This window comes from Chelonoidis abingdonii, chromosome 1 (assembly GCF_003597395.2).
Source record: "Chelonoidis abingdonii isolate Lonesome George chromosome 1, CheloAbing_2.0, whole genome shotgun sequence".
NCBI lineage: Eukaryota > Metazoa > Chordata > Testudines > Testudinidae > Chelonoidis > Chelonoidis abingdonii.
In genome coordinates, this window is record NC_133769.1 from 162291819 (window position 1) to 162312405 (window position 20587).

The window sequence follows — 20587 nt, forward strand, 5'->3', positions numbered from 1 at the left end:
GTTGGATCTCCTGTTGGGACTACATCAGTGATAGATTTGGCTCATTTCTGCTTTCCCGGTAGTTTCAGGTTGATCTGGGATCCTTCTTTACTTCATGTCCTAAACTACGTTGTAGTGTTGCCATTTTGTAGTGTTGATGTTAAAAAGCTGCTGCCTTCCACCCCATAGGTGACTGCATTTCAGAGATAGCTACCTTGTATTCAGTAGTTTTGTATGTTAGTGTAAGGCCCTGATCCTGCCATTTGTGCACAAGCAGGCAGGTCCCTGCTCTTGCACAGAGTCCCATTAAATTCAATGGGGATCTGCAAGGAAACAGGCAGCCTCCAATGCAGAGTCACTTGCCAGACTGGGCCCTTAGTTTGTAAATGTATTTAGGATTTTTTAGGTTGAAAGGTTTTCTATAAATGTAAGATCTTAATTTTTCTTAGAGGAATCCTGATTTTGGCCACACTGTTATAGAAGACCTAAAAAAAGATCCTGAAATACCTTTGTCGCTGTAACAATAGGAGGTTGTTGACTTTGTGACATAACAAGGTGAAATAATGTCATAAAAAATGTCATGGTGGCAATTATAGGTAGAGCTGGGCAAATAATTTGCAACAAATGATTTGATGGTATATGTAGCCTTTTTTTTTAATCTGCACCAGCAGTATCCCAAGTTGATCAGTCTCTCTGAATTCCGTAATCACATGACTTTATTTGATGAACATCTCTGAAATGTGGATTTTGTGGATTCATTGTGAATGGAGGTAGCAGAGGGAATGTTACAGATTAGGGAAAGGAACAAATTATGGCTGGTTCTGCATGAATAGAGTGGGGGAAGAGGGCACAGTCACTCTCCCCAGTGCCCCACTGCCTTTGAGAGCCAAAATGCAGCCCTTAGTAACTTGTCCAATGATGCACACAGAACAGTTGAAGAGCTGAAAATAGAATGCAGGAGTTCCTGGCTCCTAGACTAGTATTTAGACCACGTCTTATGTGAAGCCTGTGCTCTGTACCTGCCTCTGCATGCATCTTCCTTTGAAAATGCATGCCTCCCCCTGGATGGAGATCCCATGGATTTTGTGAGCCATTACTAAAGAGAACCAGTCACCAAAGAACTGCTGATTTGCCTTAGCCTCTAAGACTTTTTCTCACAATTCTGCCTGTGGCGCCTGTCACTGGCAGTCAAATAAGGACAATTTTACCATTCTCTCCTGCTGCTCTAATTTTTTTTCAGTGCCAGTACATATATTTGTTATTCTTTATAACTCCCTTTGAAGTTGGGAATCCAAGGGGAATCTAAAACCGACCAGATGTTTCTGCTGTTGGAGAGACAGAAGACAGCAAGGATTAAGTTTAACTGAAACTTAGTCTTGTACAAAAAACTAGTACAGCTAGAAATCTTGCTCGGATAGATTTATTTATTTATTATTTATTTATATTTGCACTTGCCATCCTGGGTAGGTGATACCTCATGTCATCATGCCCAGGAGAAAAATGAATGGTTTATCCAAGTAAATAGTGTATCAGCGGCTGCCTGTGTTGATTTCCCTTATGGGATTTTAGTTCCATTACGCTGCATATTTCCCACCCACACTTTTTATACTGCATTTTTTCTTAAGGAAAATCACTCCCGTGTCACTTTAAGTGTGAAGGGTAGACATATGGATCCATCGAGAGGGAGTTCAGCGTAGCCAGTGGATGGGGAGGGTGATGTGCATAGAAGGGTTTATTGCCAGAAGGCAGGATCAAACAACATTTATGTTGTTTAACTCTTTCTCCCTTCATCAGTGTTGCAGTGGGGAGCAGGGAAGTGGTGGGGAAGCAGACAAAGGTGACTGATTTGTGAACAGAGAGAGATATGTTAATTTCAGCTCCCTGGGCATAGGGGAGGAAAAGATGTCTATCATACAGAAAAGGACAAATCTGTTCAGGAAGAAATGCTATTTTCAGCGTCTAAGATTATGTTACAAACAATTGAGGGTGCAAAAAAAGTTCAAAACTAGTTTTTATTTAAAAAGTTACAGTACAGTCTTATGAATCTGCACACCCTCCAGGACCTCTTAGATTCCACGTCTGTGATCTGAGATGGAAGATCCTCTCAGTCACAGCCAGGAAAGAGGAAGAACATAGTCAGAAATCTCAAGGGTCCCAAGGGTGTTTAGAATGGGAAGACAGCACACAGAGCACAGGGCTTTGTGGCATTCATTACTGGGGATAGCTCAAGCCATAAAATCCTGATCCAGAACCTCATTTAAAACACCACAAACTTAAGGAGTATTTGGTTGCCAAATATTTTTGGTTAAGGCCCATCTCTCTTCTTTATTGGTATAACTCTAGGTGCTTTTGGTTACCTTCCTTTCTGTTATGGTCGTGAGGAAAGCTTCTCCATGTCCTTCTCTAGGAGTCCCCTTTATTTTTTCCCACCAATCTTCCCAGACCTCACCATGAGAAAGGAATGCCTTTGGGTTCTCTCAGAGCCACTCCTTAATTGTCCCAAGGGGTTAGTGATGACCTCCATGATCCACTGTCCTCCCTCCTCCACCACAGACTGGGTGTGCTGTCTCTTTAGTATCCCAAACTCCTATGCACCACCCTCATTTGTTTTTTGGTAGAAAATGAGAGCCCTGCATAACTACGTTAAGCCTCATAAGCAGCAAATATAAAGTGCATATACTGTTACAAGCTCTTCTCAGTGCATGAGAGGGAGAAACTCATTTGGCTGCTGATTTACTTATTTTAAGCTACCTTCCCCCATTTTAAAATATAAAAAATTCAGATCCTGGAACACTGGGTGATGTGAATGTTCTGTAAGGATTTGAGAAAACATACAAAAGAAAAAAATAATCATTTTTATAATTTTATGTTCTTTGGGCCTGAATTCTCAGCTTTGTACCAAGGAGAAACAGGTTGAAATTGGGGAGTTTGGGACCCAACCATTTTTTCTTCTTCCTTTCCCTTTATTTATTTATTTATTTATTTATTGTCAAGACAGATGGTATGAAAAGCATTTATATTGGTCTCGTTGCTGACGGAGCTTAACCTAATAATTCAGGACTTGGAACTGGGTGTTTCAATAAAGAAAACACTCTGAGATTTTTCCATTCAAAATGCCATTAGACGCGTTTAATTTGACAACATCAGAAATCAGTGTCCTGCCAAGACTGAATTCCTGTGCCATCTTGCTCTTGGGAGGAAAACACTAAGAGGGACCAGTTCTGAACGTTAGAGTTTTTAATAATTACTCCCCCCCCCAACTGAGACAGTTTCTGCTCCTTGTTGTACAGCAGGATCATGAGCTCAGGAGATTCTACTTCATTGCATCTTCCCGTGTGTTTTTTTTTTCTGAGTACTTCCTTTTTAATACTGTGATGCTTTCACCACATAATCCCAGGTCTCTTTCAGACCTTGTGTGGCTACCAGAGACATTCAAACACGCCATAGAGCTAAGCAAGTTAAAAAACACAAACAAAGGGCAGAAGAGAAATGTGAATCTAGTGTTCCAAAGCAGCAGTCAAGGCTCCTCAAGGGAGGTGGGATGGGCCCTGCCTATCCTGTTGTGTGTGAGATTGGGTGTGATCTTTGCCATGCCAGCTGCTGTGTACTCGTTTTAACACCTTTATGTGTCATAGAATCATAGAATATCAGGGTTGGAAGGGACCTCAGGAGGTCATCTAGTCTAACCCCCTGTTCAAAGCAGGACCAATCCCCAACTAAATCATCCCAGCCAGGGCTTTTTCTAGCCTGATCTTAAAAACCTCTAAGGAAGGAGATTCCACCACCTCCCTAGGTAACCCATTCCAGTGCTTCACCACCCTCCTAGTGAAAAAGTTTTTCCTAATATCAGCCTAAACCTCCCCCACTGCAACTTGAGACCATTAGTCCTTGTTCTGTCATCTGGTACCACTGAGAACAGTCTAGATCCATCCTCTTTGGAACTTCCTTTCAGGTAGCAGCTATCAAATCCCCTCCTCATTTTTCTTTTCTGCAGACTAAACAATCCCAGTTTCCTCAGCCTCTCCTCATAAGTCATGTGCTCCAGCCCCCTAATCATTTTTGTTGCTCTCTGATGGCAACAAAAATTCCAATTTTTCCACATCCTTCTTGTAGTGTGAGGCCCAAAACTGGACACAGTACTCCAGATGAGGGCTCACTAATGCCGAATAGAGGGGAATGATCACATCCCTCAATCTGCTGGCATTGCCCCTACTTATACAGCCCAAAATGCTGGTAGCCTTCTTGGCAACAAGGGCACACTGTTGACTCATGTCCAGCTTCTCATCCACTGTAACCCCTAGGTCCTTTTCTGCAGAATTGCTGCCTGGCCATTCGGTCCCTAGTCTGTAGCAGTGCATGGGATTCTTCTGTCCTAAGTGTCAGTCCCACTTGTCTTCTTTCAAACAGTATCAATGTCCACTGGAAGGGAGAGTGCATACCTCCTCCTGTAGTGATCTGTTCTGGACTGTGTCCCCTCTATGGCAAGTACAAAGACATACTCCAATTCTGTCTGTAACACATTATCTTACCATCATAAACAAAGTCAAACAGCAAAGCCAGACAGACGATAAAATGAAATTAATCTCTTGTCATCTCTTGCAACCCTGAACACCAGAGACTAAGCAATGACTGCAAACCAACAGGGAGCAAGAGGACAAACTGCAGCCCAGATTGTGAAAGACATCACCAAATCCAAATACTCATACAAGTGATTGTTGGAAAAGCATCTACTTTCTCAGAGATTGGCTTGGATTTTAGATTGAGGCCTAGATTATGTTCACCCCTGCATGAATGCTTTTGTGGGGGGAGAGAGGGTATGTTTTGCCCATAATATGGCAGTTGGTGCTCTTGAGCACATGGGGATGACTAATGCTGCCTGCCATGATGAGTCCTCCAGGGCAGAGAACATCTGGATGGGGTGTACACTTGGATATGGTCCATGCCAGCTACAATCCAGCTCAGAGCTTTTTCAAAGACGTAGCAAGGACCTCCATTGAGTGCATTCTGCACTGTGCCCATTGTGGCACTATATGTACTCTTTGTCTTGGCAAGCCAAATGCTTCCTGCCACGGCTTTTCAAGCCATCCACTTACTTTCTCCAGGGATAATGTCCCTGTGTCTCAAGGGTATAACTGGGCCCTTGCAGCCCTGGATTCCTTGATCTTCCTTCCACAGACCCCTGAATCCCTCTGAATCCCTGGATAGATACAGGGTGTCTCATTGACTTGCTACTGGTCCGTATTCACCCCTGAGATTGCTGGGCCCAGATCCTAAAAATGTAAAGATTCTAGCTAAATCCTCCCTGCACAGAGGAAATAGTAATTCTCAGTTGCTTTCTTAGCATTCACTGTGACATCCAAAGACAAATGCAAACTCATCTCTAGAATCATTATTCTCTTTGAAGAACACAGATTGTCAGGGGAGACAGTTTACTGTGTATGGATTCACTTAGAAGTTCTGTCCCCCAGCGTGGTTCTCCAGCTGCCCCGTCACATCCTGAGTTGTTGTTTATGCAACTCTTAATTTTCTTTTCATTCTAGAAAGGGCCTCCTCATTTTCTGTATGTGTGCATGTATTTTTATTTCTCATTTTTAATGGTTTCAATTTACAATATACAAAATGGATAGGAAAAGGTAACTATTACACTAAGTATATGTAATGTATATGTGAGTCCTTTGTATATATATTAGTTTACATTTCCAAAAGTGGCTAGTGATTTTTTGTCTCAGTTTTTGGGTGCCCAACTAAAGACACAGTTAGGTCCCTTTAAGGTATATCTTGGTCACCTAAAATAGCTAGTTACTTTTGAAAATTTAGACCAATATGTCTACGTCTACACCTCTACCTTGATACAACACTGTCCTCGGGAGCCAAAAAATCTTACTACGTTATAGGTGAAACCGTGTTATACTGAACTTGCTTTGATGCACCGGAGTGTGCAGCCCCCTCCCCCACCCCCCCCGCAGGAGCACTACTTTACCGCGTTATATCCAAATTCGTGTTATATCGGGTCATATTATATCAGGGTACAGGTGTATTTATGTACATCTAATCTGTATCTATGGATCTATATGCAACCACCTATGTCTAAACAGTGAGGTGGGAGAAGCCTGTTTGGACTAGTGATTAGAGCAGTGGACTATGGGTATTGGTTCTTTACTGACTCAGAAGAAGAGTGACACCTACTGAATTACCAACTTTATTGCTGGTAGCACCTAAGTAGTCCATTATTTATTTAGATTTTCAACACTGTTAGAGGCACCTATCTGACATCACAGTCACACTCTATCAGATCGGTTAATTGGGTCTGCTTTTAACCCATCTCTGTTTCAAAGTAAGAAGGACAAAACTAGGACTGGTGTGGAGCCAACCCTGAGTTGACATTAAAATTCATAGGTTAATTTGTTTTTATGAATATAAGTTTCCATTAAAATATAAAGGCAAGAGATCAACGCAGACTGATCCCACAGATATTGGGAGCAGCATGTACAGTTCTGAGGGTGGAGTATGGTTCAGAAAGAGACCACCATGAAAGTCCAACAGGCAGTGCAAAATGTTGTTTCCTCACATCAGAATAACAATAATGACTTACCCCATAGCAGTAAGAAATGGAAACAAAATGCTTTCAGTTTTATCTTTAGATTTAACTATTTTCAGCGCAATACTGTGGTAGGTAACAGCATTGGATTCTTTTTCTTTGCATTCTTTCCTGCTGGCCAGTGTTGTGTAGCTTAGCTAGCCTTGTAAAGAAAATGATAATTTCCAAAAAACAAACCCCACATGCCACTTTCAATTCTATTGTCTCTGGAGGGAAATGTAGAATGAAAACAATAAATAATGTTAGAGATAATCATCAGGGGTGAAATCCAGGCCCTACTGAAGTCAGTGGGAGTTTTGTAATTGACCTCAACAGAACCTGGATTTCAACCGCAAAGCTTGGAAAGAATAAGGATAGCATACCTGAGAGAAAGGAAGGAAGGGCCAGTAGTTAGGGCACTCAGCTGAGACTTCAGTTCTGGATTCAGTTCCCCAACTGCAAAATGGGAATGATAGCACTTCTCTACCTCACAGGATCATTGTGAGGGTACTGTGAGCTGCTCAGACAGTACAGTTTTGGGGCCCATATTATTTCTTAAAATAGGCATAGAGACTCAATATGATGAGTCAAGTGCATGAGCACAAGGTAGAAACTTGGACCCATGCTAGAAAATACTTCTTCCCCCCTCTCGGGGTCTGTTGAATATGCACTAATTATTGTTTCTTTTGACCCCAACTTTTTCTTGTAACTTTCCATATGTAATTTTCATGGCCAAAGGCCTGTTGGCTCAGTTGTTAGGCCACATGTTGGATTATATGTTGGTTTTATCCATTAAAGCATTTAAAATCTAGAATATAGTATTTATGATACTTAGATAATTTGTATTATAAGATTGATCTTATTAGATTTATAAAATCATGATTATTGTAACATAATAATGATAAACATCCATTCCAAGCCATTTATTTACATGTGCATGTAAATGTGTGTGTGTGTGTGTTGTTTCCATTGCCCCACCTCATCACAACTAGACTGTATAAAACAGCAATGAATGTAGTTGTGTATATGAAGAACCTCAGGATTTTAAAACCAGGGCCTCACATTATGCTACATTTGAACCACTTCAGTAAAGAAAGAGAAATCTACTACATGGCTGAGCATGAAGGAATATGAAAAGGTGCAGTAACCTTATCTGCGAAAAGAATATGATAATATTCATTGACAGGGGAGCTACAATGAGCAATTATCCCAAGCTATGTCTTGCAGACAATGCTGTCAGTTTTTCCTCTTTGATGAGTATAGCTGGGCATGTGATGCTAGGGCAAGAAATTCCTCAGTGTCTGGAAGCCTACTGTATTGGATATGGGTTTGTTGCTGAGAGCGGGCAGTCAGGAACAAAATGTGGAAAAGAGGACAAGGTTCTGCAGATTTGGGATTGTAAAGAATTGCTACTGGCAGAGCCAGGAGAGATTCTTTCAATGACACCCCACTCCCATAGATGTGCACAAAGAATACAGCTTGTGCTCCTCAAATATTTCCAGTTGCACCTTGAGGGCCAGAACCTCAGCTGTGTAAATTGGCATAGGTGAACTGATTTCACTAGAACTGTTGATCTGGCTCCAAATTTCTTAACCAGCACAGCTCACTTCCTTTATAGTTTAAATGTGTGTGCTGGATGTTTCTTCCATGCATAATAATTGGGACTTTTTACAGAGTTTTTTTTTTCATCTTCAAAGTACTTTACAGATATTAACTAACTAAAGTTCCCTGATAGGAAAGTAAGTAGTCCATAAAGTTTATACACAATTGTGCACTCTAACATGAGGTTTATTTGGATGCAGCATTTCAGTCCAGTCCATCATGGGGTCAGCCAACAATTTGGATCTGGATCCAGATTTCTCCAAGATTTAAGGATGTTCATAAGCAGTGTTGTCATTTGGGCCTGGTACTAATAAACGTCGTTATCCCCAGAGATACAGATACAGAAAGTGTTTTGTCTAAAGCCACAGTCAGGCAGCATTGGTGACAGGACTGGAATTCCCTGCCTCCCAGCCCTGGGCTCAGACCACTTCAGGCAGTTTCTCTCACATACATCAGATCTTGTTTTGTCTGGTGGTGTTTGAAATAAAAATTAGTACTGCGACAGTGTGTTATGCCTTCTCTTGGGGACAATGTATACCGTTCTTAATAGCCTTTTACTTTGTTGGTTGTTTTGGATCAGTCCATTGATTACAAGTTACAATCCCTTTTGATCATCTTTATACAGTATCTCTAGCAACATCTTTTGCCCAGTACATCTGATGACTTTGGCTCTTACCTTCTGTTTTGCTGTAATGAACTGAATAAATGGTCCCCATTCTCTTTCTTAGTCTGTTTTTTCAGACAGTCCTTTCTAGGTAGTGCTTTGTAATGTGTTCTACTTTCTCCCTTGACAGCTTGAAGATTCTGGGTAATTCACTAATCAGTCAAATAGTTCAAATAATGGACCCCCAAAATGTAGGTTGTTAATTATTTTTCAGTATGATTGCAATTTAATGTGTTACGGTGGAGCCTTTTGGTAATACCTGAAGTAGTTTTGGACATACTGAAAACTAGAATAATAATTTGCACTTACATAACACCAGGCTTTGGAGGCTATCAAAGCACTTGATAGCATTTAATGAATGAAGCCTTCCACACAGGAGGTACTAAACTAGTATAATCCCCCTTTACAGATGGCGAAACTGGGGCATGGAGAGAAGAAGTGGCATGCCCAAGGTCGTCACGTGGATAGTTAAGGGTAGAGCCAGGAACAGAATCCAGATCAGGGTTCCTGCCAGAATTGGACAGCATAAGTATTTGTTCCAGTTCTGGACAGGAGAGTGACACTTACTAGGGTGGTAGTGTGCTCCCCAGTCAGTAGGTCTGATCTGTGTTGCTCTACATAACCGGAGTACTTGTTCCCCCTTCCCTAGGACACAACTGTGCTGACCTGATGTGTAGTAATATGCTGTCTGGCTGTCCCACAAGTACTGCTCCCAGTGCCTGATTCTCTGGTGCAAAGAGCCTGACGCACTTCCTGGACTTCCTCATCCCCAGATGCCACAGGAGGTCTCCTCCTGGGGAGCTAGAACAGTTCTGTGCTCCTTTTGCTCTCTCTCTCTCCCACACAGCAGAGGCCCTTTCACTCTGGAGTGTGCTTTCTCCTCTGCTAGTCAACCCCTACAAGAGCAGGGCCCTGTGTCCTCCCCTTTGCCCTGTGATCTGCTAAAGAAGCAGCTCTTTCTGATATTCTGATCCCCAGCTTTCAGTAGTGCCTGAAGTGAGTTCCTGTGACTACCTCCTTCTCTGAGCCCACAGGGAAGTTGACTGATGGAAGAGAGTGAGTGAGGCCCACCCATATTTGTTTGGATGAAGGCAAGTGTGGTTGGGTGAGAGAGAGAGAATGAATGTGTTACAACAAATGAATGGGTGCCTGGGTAATGGAAGGAGAGAATGAATGAATGAGTGATTGAGAGCATACAGGAAAGAGTAAGTGAGCCAATGTGTGGGTGAATTAGAGAATGAACAAGCATGAGAAAGAATGGGCAAGGGAGAGAGTGACATGGAACAGAAACCATTCCTCTATTCTATCGGTAACCAGCTCATAGAGTACCATTTTGTTTACTGTATTTTTTAGTGTGTACTGTGGAACTGTGTATTTTCTTGAAGCGTTATGAGCTTTCAACTCTACAAAGCAAAATCATCTACTTATATTTTGCTCCATCTGTTTAAACTGGACACACATAATAAATGTCATCGTGCAGTAGCCTAACAGGATTATTTCAGGATAATAATCATCTTGAAAATCCTGACCTTCGTGTTAAAAGGAATCAGGACATTGGGTAAAAACTGTGTTGTGGCTAATCTTTGTGGCAATATAAGGTACTATGTAATGAGCATCTCCACTGTGTGTTAAGGCTATCCCTGAGATAAGGATATCAGACTTCAGAGTCTGTGTAAAACACTTTTGTAAACAGGTGCATGTAGCTTTGATTTTTTTCCTCAGTAATTGGAGCAAAAATGTTACTGCTTGATTGTTACCTGTAAGTTCTTCTTCAAGTGATTGCTCATATCCATTCCAGTTAGGTGTGCGCGCACCGCGTGCACGTTCGTCGGAAGACTTTTTACCCTAGCAACACTCGGCGGGTCGGTTGGACACCCCCTGGAGTGGCGCCGCTATGGCACCGGATATATACCCCAGCCGACCCGGCCACCGTTTAGTTCCTTCTTACCGCCCGTGTTGGTCATTGGAACAGTGGAGTGCGGCTTAGCTGACCTCCACCTCCCTAGCTACTCGTAGTTTCTCGTTGTTACTGTGTACATAGTTGTTATTCTTGTAGCTATTTAGAATTAGTTGTAAGTTCTTAGTATAGTTAGTTTAGTACTAGTTAGCAGGGCTCGGGGAGTAGCCCCGAGTAGCCCCTTCCCCGCACCCAGTACCGGTGCTCATGCCCGGCTCACCAGGCTTCAAACCATGCTCGGCCTGTCACAGGCCGATGCCAACAGAAGACCCACACGACTCCTGTTTCAAGTGCCTCAGGGAATCGCACTTAACAGCTAAGTGCTCTATTTGCAAGGCTTTCAAGCTGCAAACTAAAAAGGAGCGGGACATCAGACTGAAACAGCTCCTCATGGAGGCAGCCCTGACACCGCCACCTTCGGCACCAAGCGCTGGTCAGTCGGTGAGCAGAAGCGCCCCTACGGCACCGGATCGCCTAAAGACTCTCGGCACCGGCCAGCACCGGCACTGAAGTCGGCTCCAAGTCGCTCCCTCTCCCCGAGGTCGAAGAAGGCCAAGACTCCTGCTGCTTTGGCACTGCCAACGCCGCAGCCAGAGAGTGCGCCTAGATCGGACCGCCCGGCACCGATACCCGCTGCGGCACTAACTAAATCGGCACCGTTGATTCCGGTCCCACAAGGGCCGTTGAGTCTGGCGCCTGATAGCTCCCCGACACGTACCGCGTTAGAGCTCACCATGCCATCCACACCAGAGGTGTTTTCGCAGTGAGAGACTTAATCGCCTTAATGGACTCGGCACTGCCTCTACCTCCAGCACTGCTGGTGCGGGTAATCCAATCTCTGGGCAAGCCGACCCTGACTAGACCACTGTCTGTCGGCACAGCGAACCGGCACCGCTCAAGATCGCGGTCCCACAGACGATCCAGGTCGAGACGACGCTCTCTTTCTCGACGCCGCTTACAGTCCCAGCACCGTTCTCCTATACAGTACCGGTCAGACTCGCGGCACCAGTCGGACTCCCGCTCTCCACCTCACTATCCGTGGCACCGCTCCAGTTCTCGGCACTGCTCCAGGCACCGTACCTCTCGGAGCTGTTCATGCTGCAGGGACTCGAGATCTCGGTCGACCTCCTGGCACCGGTCTGGTTGCAGGTCCCGGTCTCAATCCTGGTACCGTTATGACTACCGGCACCGGTCCCCGTTAAAGAGGGGACCGAGGTCCATCAGAACCTCAGCCCAAGGTTTCTCTGCTCCTCCATGGCCATCCAGGCAGACGTTGGTGTCCTCTCACGCGGACAATTATTACGACCAGGACTGAGATACGGAGGTGCCTACCGGGGTCTTCCAGGAGGTCCGGTCTCAGGATCCGGGACCTCACCAGTGGTCCTTTTGGACACCCTGGGCGTACCATCAGGCCCAAGGTGCTCCATTGGTCCAGACCCGCTCTGCTTCCTCAGAGCATCGAGCTCCAGAGGCCACCATTAGCCGTCCCCCTCCAGCGGGGACAGAGGAGCAGATGATCCATCCACCAGGTTCCCCAGTACTGCTGGACAGGAACCAACCCATGAGCAAGAGGCCATTCAGGACCCCCTCATCCCCGGTGTTTCATCCTCTTCCTCTCCAGATGAGGTGGTGGCAGGGACATCATCATCAGGGCCCCCCACCGATAGACCTCAGAGCCCATCAAGACCTCCTTAGGAGGGTAGCGCTCAACACCAGTCTTCCAGTAGAGGAAGTCCCAGAGGTCGAGGACCCAGTTGTGAGCATCCTGTCGGCGGATGCCCCCACTAGGGTGGCTCTGCCTTTCATTAAGACCATCCAGGCCACTGCTGACACCTTATGGCAGTCCCCAGCCTCCATCCCCCCTATGGCAAAGGGAGTCGAGAGGAAATACATGGTACCCTCCCGGAGGTACGAATACCTATATTCCATCCTCCTCTCTCCTCATTAGTTGTCCAATCGGTCAACGAAAGGGAACGCCACGGCCAACAGGCACCAGCCCCTAAATCAAAGGAGGCTAGGCGGATGGACCTACTGGGCCGCAAGGTATATTCAGCAGGCGCTCTTCAGCTCCAAGTGGCCAACCAGCAGGCTCTCCTGAGCCATTATAATTACAACACCTGGGCGGAGGTGGGTAGATTCACAGAACTACTACCCCTCGACTCTCGCCAGGAATTTGCCGCATTCCTTGAAGAAGGGAAGAAGGTGGCTAGAACCTCCCTCCAGGCTTATCTCGATGCAGCCAACTCGGCAGCCAGAACTCTGGCCTCAGGTATCACCATGAGGCATATCTCATGGCTCCAGGTCTCCAATCTGCCACCCGAGCTCCAGTACACCATCCAGGACTTACTCTTTGATGGCAAGGGTCTGTTCTCTGAAAAGACCGACCCCAGGTTGCAGAGTTAAAGGACAACAGGGTCATCATGCGCTTGTTGGGCATGCATACGCCTGTGACCCAACGCAGACCTTTCCAGCCTCAACCCCACCGGCAGTACTTTGTGCCCCGGCACAGACAAGACTTCAGCAGAAGGTGCAGGCGGGGTGGTCGTAGACGACAGTCCGGGCCCCAAGGGGGTCAAAACCACGGGCCCCCAAAAGCACCTCCGGGCCCTAAGTCTACCTTTTGAAGGTACACATGAGGATGGCGTACCAGTTTCAGGACAGGATCCTTCTCCTCTCTTCTCCAGCCGCCTCTCCTACTTCCTCCCGGCGTGGTCCCAATTGACCTCAGATATCTGGGTCCTACGTACGGTGAAACAAGGATACCACCTCCAATTTGTTTCAACCCCGCCTTCCCACCCCCCAACCCAGTCCCTCTTCAGGGACCCCTCTCACGAGCAAGTCCTCTTACAAGAGGTGCAGTCTTTCCTCGCCGCAGGAGCAACAGAGGACGTACCACCAGACGAGAAGGGAAAAGGGTTTTACTCCCGCTACTTTCTGATTCCCAAGTCCAAGGAAGGCCTCAGGCCTATCCTAGACCTGCGAGGCCTCAACAAGTTTATGGTCAAGTTGAAGTTCTGCATGGTCTCCCTGGGGTCTATTATCCCGTCCTTGGATCCTGGAGATTGCTATGCCGCCCTCGACATGAAGGACGCATACTTCCACATCGCCATCTTCCCTCCACACAGGAGGTATCTTCACTTTATAGCCAATCACCAGCACTTCCAATTCACGGTCCTCCCCTTTGGCCTCTCCACAGCCCCAAGGGTGTTCACGAAGTGTATGGCCGTCGTCGCCGCCCACCTCCGCCGGCAGCAGATACATGTATTCCCGTATCTGGACGACTGGCTCATCAAAGGAACCTCCCAGACTCAGGTCAAACAGCACGTGGACATAATCACAGACCTATTCTCCCAGTTGGGGCTGCTCCTCAATGTGGAAAAGTCCCACACTGGTTCCCACACAAAGGCTGGACTTCATAGGGGCAACCCTGGACTCCACTCAAGCCAGGGCCTACCTACCTCAGCCACGTTTCCAGATGATCACAGCAATCATTCGAGGTCTGCAGAACTCCTCGACCACCTCGGCTCGCACGTATCTCGGCCTACTAGGCCACATGGCCGCCTGTACTTATGTGACCAAATATGCCAGGCTCCGCCTCCAGCCCCTTCAAACGTGGCTCAATTCGGTCTACCATCCGGGCAGGGACCCAATAGACATTCTGGTGACCATTCCCCTGAGCACCTTATGCTCCCTCGACTGGTGGCTAACTCCCTCCCTGGTGTGTGCAGGGCTACCGTTCCATCCACCACAGCCCTCACTGTCCTTGACGACAGATGCGTCATCTCTCGGTTGGGGGACTCACCTTGGTCACCTTCGTACCCAGGGCCTTTGGTCATCGCAGGAGCTGATGCTCCACATAAACATCCGAGAGCTGAGAGCAGTCCGTCTCGCTTGCCAGGCGTTCCAGCAACATCTTCATGGTCGTTGTGTCTCAGTGTTTACAGACAACACAACTGCCATGTATTATATCAACAAACAGGGAGAGACTCGCTCTTCTCCCCTGTGTCAAGAGACCATTCGACTCTGGGACTTCTGCATAGCCCATTCAATAGACCTGGTAGTGTCCTTTCTCCTAGGGGTTCGGAACACTCTGGCGGATCAGCTGAGCAGATCCTTCCTCTGTCACGAATGGTCGATAAGACCAGACGTTATTCATTCCGTCTTCCAGAGGTGGGGTTTTCCCCTTATAGACCTGTTTGCCTCTTGCACGAACAGGAAATGCCAAGCGTTCTGCTCCTTCCAGGGTCTTTCACCGGGATCGATCACGGACGCATTCCTCATGTCGTGGAGGCACCACCTGCTCTATGCCTTCCCACCGTTCCCTGTGGTTCACAAGGTCCTAATAAAACTCCACAGGGACAGAGCGCATCTAATCCTGATTGCGCCAGCATGGCCCAGACAGCACTGGTACACCACACTGCTCAACCTGTCCATGGCCAGCCAGTTACCCTGCCATCCTTCCAGACCTCATAACGCAGGACCAAGCAGTCTTCGCCACCCAGACCTGCAGGCCCTTCACCTCACGGCATGCTTCTGTGTGCTGAACCGATTGGGTTATGCTGTTCGCTCTGGTTACAGCATATTCTCCTAAGTAGCAGAAGCCTTCCACTCAGTCACGTTACCTGGCCAAGAGAAGCTTTTCTCCTGCTGGTGTACAACGCAGATGTTACTCCTTCTGAGGTCTCGATCCCCATTGTTCTGGACTACCTCTGTCTCTAAGCACAGGCTGGCATATCTTCTCTGAGGGTGCACTTGGCGGCTATCTCCACATTCCTCCTGGAGAAGTGGCCACTCTGTGTTTTCCCACCCCTTAGTTACTAATTTCTTAGGCGGGTGCCTCTACCCCCAGTACCCACCTTGCCCCCACCTGGACCTCAACTTAGTCCTAAGCAGATTTATGCTCACCATTGAGCATTGGCGACTTTACTCACTCCTGCTACCTGTTGTGGAAGACAGTCTTCTGTGGCCATTACATCGGCGGAAGGGCTCTGAACTTCGAGTTGCTTTATGGTGGACCCACCATTACTGTCTTCAGAGGCAAGTACAGTTGCACCTCATCGGCGTTCCTCCCTAGTTCAGTGTCTGCCTTCCTACCAACCAGGACACTTCTCCGGTCTTCTTTCAAAGCCTCCACTCTGCTCGAACGGGGCAGCATTACCTCCTTTAGATGTCGTAGGGCGCTCGCTTTTTATATCGAGCTACAAAGGCCCTTCCGGACATCCCCCCAGCTGTTCGTGGCAGTCGCTGAACGGATGAAAGGTCTACCAGTCTGTCCCAGAGGATTCTCCTCTTGGGTACGGCGTGCGACGCACATGCTTGACCCTGGCTCATGTCCCTTCTGGCCATCTCATGCGCATTCTACCAGAGCTCAGGCTTCATCGCCACCTTTCCTGGCCCACGTGCCTATCCAGGGCATATGTCGCGCAGGCACCCTGGTTCGGTCCACCACTTTGCTCGCCACTATGCTTGCGTCCAACAGTCTAGAATTATGCAGCCTTTGCTTCAGGGTTCTGCACGCTGCCACATTTCACTGACCTCTCCGCTAGGTTAGGCTTGGGAATCACTACTGGACTGGATTATGAGCAATCACTCGAAGAAGAAAAGACGGTTACTCACCTTGTAACTGTTGTTCTTCGAGATTGTTGTCATATCCATTCCACCCACCCTCCTTCCCCACTGTCGAGTAGCGGCAAAAGGAACTGAAGGGTGGCCAGGTCGGCTGAGGTATATATCTGGTGCCATAGCGGCGCCACTCCAGGGGGCGCCCAGCTGATCCGCCGAGTGTTGCTAGGGTAAAAAGTCTTCCGACGAACGTGCACGCGGCGCGCGCACACCTAACTGGAATGGATATGAGCAACACATCTCAAAGAACAACAGTTACAAAGGTGAGTAACCATCTTTTATATCAGCTGTTAGTGCCTTTTTCTGTGCTTGTGTCAGTGGCATTTTTGAATTGGCATAGAATTTGCTTTTTAAATTTAAAAATAACACCCCCTTTAATTATTATTATTATTGTTGTTGTTGATATTTATTTATTTATTTATTTATTACTTACATCATAGTAGTGACTAAGAGCCCTAGTCATGGACCAGGACTCCATTGTGTTGGGCACTATACAAACAGAACAAAAGGATGGCCCCTGTCCGCAAGAAGCATATAGGAACATAGGTTCTAAACTGCCATGTGGATCCTCATGCAGGATTCCCTTTAAGTGGCCAGGCAGCATACATCAATAGCTAGGGGCAGAATATGGCCCATAGGATTGACTATCCTAAATTGAACTAATGTTTCTCTAAATCCAGTGTTCTGCTTTCGATAGTGGTCCATGAAAAAGGCAAAATATCCTCAGACTTCCTCAGAATAGCATTTAAAAATTATGTTACAATATACTTGCAAAGTACTATTTCATCCTTTAGGTTATATTCTCTGGTTACAGTACATACAACTGATCATTGAAAGGATCCATTTGAGGAGCAATGAAAACAGTTATAAATAATTATACATACTGTGATCCAAGCAATCAGATACTTTAGGTCACCAAATAATTGTCACTGGATTCCAGATTGAATTAATCTATATATTTCTTAGGATTTTTTAAATGGATCATTTCATCCATAACTATCAGGAGTTCTTTGACTAGATCAGTCAAGATAAATATGCTTAAAAGTAATAAGACTTTGCACTACTCAAGCACTGTCTGAACAGGTATTCCAGTGCTTTACAAGTGAAGAAACTGGAGTACAAAGAGGTTGAAAGACTTGACCAGTGACACACAGTCAGTTTGTGTCAGAGTTGGATGTAGACGTAGGATTTTACACATTATGTTCTGGTTCTTGAACAGGTGCAAAATGTGAAAAAGTTTATAGATGTGGGAAACTGACACTCCCCTATGATAATGTAATATGGAATAATAAAAGACTGATTTCTGACTTTTAGATCTATTCTAGTGATTTTACAGTAAGCTAGAAATGACCAAACAAATAAATGATGCAACCAAAGGCTACTTTTGATAACCCACATGTTTATTAAAAAAAGCACATTTTCAGACAGAGTAATAACATGTTTGCTTGATTCCGATCCTTCATGTCCTGCACATCTTTTGACTCTTTTGAGGAGGTTGTCCTTGGCCTGACTTCACGTTGTCTTGGGCTACTAAACTGTGGGCTTCTTCATCCCTGATAAACAGCAAGAAAATGTTTGCAGTTGAGTACCAAGAGAATTTCATTTGAAGCCTGTGGAAAACTAACATTTCTCATATAAAGGATTCATCTGCACAACTGTGTCGGATTCTATTTTCAATATCAGGCTGCATCATCATGCTTCAAAGTTGTTGTTAGTGCACTGGTGTTGCTCCTGACTAGCTCCTGAGACTCTTTTTGGCTGTATGTTTTATGATTTTTATTTATTTTTTCTGGTCTTATTACAATTTTCTTTTTAAACAGCAGGCCGAGCTGACTCACTGCTGTTGACTTCATGACCTGCTTCCCATTTCAACTGCCACGTGTTTAAAAAGTTTAGTAGCTGACATTATATCCCCTGGGATCATCTGAGCAGTGGACCAGTAAAAAGCAAACCAAAAGGTAAAACTCCACCTTGCTTGTGAGACAGGAGCTCTATAGTCACATATGTAAATCACTGCTTTGCTGATTGTTGAACCTAGGGAATGGGAGAGAAAGAGGAAACCTCATGGCTGAGCAAAGAGAGCTGCTTGAAGTACAAAAACTGGTTTTTGCTATATCAGCTGCCTGGAGTGTTAGGGGAAGAATACTTTCCTGTTGTTGATATAAAATACACTGAAATGGAAGGGAGATGCAGAGCAATCTAGTCAGTAGTCAGTGGAGTAGAAGTTAGGATTCTGTTCTTGGTTCTACCATTGACCTGCTCTGTGACTTATTATTTAACTTCTCTGTGTCTCAGTTTACCCATGTGGTAAGTAGAGGTTGTAAAGATAGGTACTGTAATGGTTACTGTTGCTATTTTAATTGCTTGTGTTCTGTTAGTGCCAACAATGTTCTAGCCTCTGCGCATACCCAAGGAAAACACAGTTCCTGTCCCACATAACGTACAGTCTAACTAATTATGTGACTAGTATGGGAGTGACTGTTGAGAAAGATAATATTAGTATATACTGTATATAATGGTAATTAATAATTGTGATACGTCTCCGTGCATGCTTATTGTGAGCTAACTAGATATTTCTAGAGCTCTGAGCAGACTTTGACTGAACCAAGTGCATTTCTTAAATGTGCCTTCTCTCCTGACAAGTCAAATTTCTGTATGCTTGTAACTAACCTTTACAAGATTAATAATTCTCACCTTTTTCATGGGGGCATTGAGGCTAACAGGACCACGTTGTTAGGTAGCTTTGCACCACAATCTAGGCTTTATTTTTGTTAAATGGCTTACAAATCTCATATTAATAGAAACATTTGGTTTAATTTTTTTTAAATGCACATAGAAATGGGCAGGAGGGTTGTTTTGGTTTTGGATTTAAACATTTCCCTACAATGTTTTTACAAACCCAAAAGAAATACATTGTTCTAGCATAGGAGAATCTCCAACTGAAACTTACTAGAAACAAAAGTAAAGCTGAGAAACCAATTTTCATTTCCCAGGATAAGCAGCATGTAAAAAATAAACCAACCTCAAAACATAATAATAGTAGAACATTAAATTAGTTTCAGCTTAATAGCCCCAAGTGTTATTAGTAACACAGGTAAGGAAATTACTTAATAAAAAATATATGATTTTTAACTTGACAGTGTCCCTCTTAATTAAGTTATGAGATCCTCAGATGAAAGATGTTATAAAAGTGCAGTGTGTAGCTTCTATTATTTATAAGAGAATGCTAAAGGTCTAGCTCAAACCGATTAAAGCAAGGAAAATCTCATTGAATCCTTTCATTCTATTATGGATATTTCTACAGACACCTATCTCACCATGGTATCTCTAGTACTGTATCTGACTAGCTCCTTAAATCACCCTCTTTTGATGCAAGAATTGCAGATATTTGCAGTCATTTTGGCCAAGTCATACATATATTGGAAATGCAACTAAGTGCTTCTGAAAAGAAATGCATTATTTTCAAAGGTGGTGATTGTGATGAAATAATGTTTGAAAGCCTGTATCTACTGCCCACCTAAATTACAAGTTTCAGATTATACTAAATCAGCCTCTTGCTACATATTTAGTTTTTCACAGAACCTCCAAATATTTGTGTCAGTCTGTTAGCTGAGCATCCTCCCAGCTCCTATTATAGGGCCAAATCCTGCTTGCTCTGTTGAAGCAAGTAAGTCCCATTGACTTCACTGGAACTAATTAAGTGAATAAATGAAGCAGTATTTGGCCAATATATGCAATGTAACTTATCACTTGTGTCCCTTTCCACAGTATTTAGCCCAGTTCTCTGGTACTGAGATACTGTGGAAATTAAATTATTTATAATATGAATAAACTGTAAGGATGAAGTCTTGGCCCTGTTTAAGTCAATGGAAAAATTCTCATTGACTTCAGTGGAGTCGGGATTTGATCCTAAAAATCCAAATTATAAGCCCTTAGGGGCAAGGATCTACTAGTAGTATTTCTTACCTTGCTTTAACGGCTTGTCAGATTCTTGGGCACTGTAAAAACAATAAACAATAAATGATATTCAAAATGTATATGGCATGAGCATTTTTGTTATGCCCAGAAGTCAGGCAAGTCAAAACGCTGTCCCAATCAGTAGTTAGAGTTTGCACAAGAAGCTCGATTTCTGGGAGAGCCAATCCAAGGGAAAGGTATGGCAAGGCAGCTGACGGAGTCTGGCGAG

At 44.8% G+C, this 20587-nt stretch overlaps 1 protein-coding gene across 10 annotated transcripts in view; it reads left to right on the forward strand.

Annotated features, from left to right (window-relative positions):
* The window catches only part of ZBTB20 (zinc finger and BTB domain containing 20), a 644993-nt gene that overhangs the window by 320488 nt on the left and 303918 nt on the right, over positions 1-20587 (forward strand). For 4 of the 10 annotated variants that reach the window (XM_075072201.1, XM_075072197.1, XM_075072173.1 and 1 more), the window contains one exon: positions 18222-18359. The exons of the other annotated variants lie outside the window; for them this stretch is intronic. The gene's annotated coding sequence lies outside the window, so the exon portion shown is untranslated. The remainder of the gene's footprint in view (positions 1-18221; positions 18360-20587) is intronic. 10 annotated transcript variants of the gene reach the window in all.